Here is a 1,182-nt window from a genome sequence, read left to right as displayed (position 1 = left end):
ATAGGTAGCCAGACCGCAGACTGAGCACAGATTTAAGGTTAGGGGGCGGCAAGGGGAAGGTGGGCTGGGTGGGCTGGGTGGGTAAACCACAAGATGTTATATTTAGACTTCCCATCACTTCACAATCTGCCATCTCTCTCTCTCTCTCTCTCTCTCTCACACACACACACATACACACAAACACACACACACACACACACACACACACACACACACAGGTGAGGTGTTTGAGAGAAGGGGGTGTATGCAGGAGCAAAGAGCGCAAGATGCAAAACTTAGAAAGGATAAGGTGATTCCTTCTGCTGTGTAGTTACCACTTCAAACAGGAAGCTGATGTGTGTGTAGTTTGCTACAAGGGGAGGGGTGTGTGGGCCGTGCGTGTGACTCTAACCTCATTCTCTCTCTAGTGTGTCTCAATATTCTTGCATCAGCCCTGTGTTGTCAGACACTCTTCAGTCTCCCTCTGCTCTGGAGACAGTGAATCACTTACAGTAGAAAATATCCTCTTTACCAAAAATTGGATTTTGAATTGCCTTCAGTATATCGCAAGATCACAAACACACACACACACACACACACACACACACACACACACACACACACACACACACACACACACTGAGATATTAATAATATAATATAATAATAATATATGCCATTTAGCAGACGCTTTTATCCAAAGCGACTTACAAGTCCCCCAGCGGTTTCAGTAGAGTGGGTGTCCCCCAGCTACCGTAGCCTGTACTGCTTCTAGTCTTCTCAGAATTTGGGGCAAAGTCTCTAAGAGTTATTATAAGGAGATTGGAGTTATTTTAACACTCAGCAAGCCACCATGAGACGGCTGCTTTGTCATAGCTGTCGGTAAATATATGGCAGGGGATGTGACTTGTGACTGAGGCTGAGTAGTAGCCTACATACCCTGTATATACTGTATGTGCACCTGCTGGTTTCTCTGTCTCTACGGTCACCTCTTGTCTTGGTCGCCATGGCTTCATTTGCAAATGAAATGCTTAAGGTGCGCATAGAGAGAGAGATGCAGGGAGGTGGGAACGAGAGAGAGAGAGATGTACAGTAACAGCCTGACAGAGGTAGATAAACTGCACGAGCACCATAAATAGCGCGTTTAAATATGGCGATCCATTTCAAGTGGAAATGTCCGCTGCAGCTGGCACACGCATACGC

Source organism: Oncorhynchus keta, unplaced genomic scaffold (genome assembly GCF_023373465.1).
Source record: "Oncorhynchus keta strain PuntledgeMale-10-30-2019 unplaced genomic scaffold, Oket_V2 Un_contig_496_pilon_pilon, whole genome shotgun sequence".
Classification (NCBI taxonomy): Eukaryota; Metazoa; Chordata; class Actinopteri; order Salmoniformes; family Salmonidae; genus Oncorhynchus; species Oncorhynchus keta.
Note: the sequence above shows the minus strand (reverse complement) of the source record.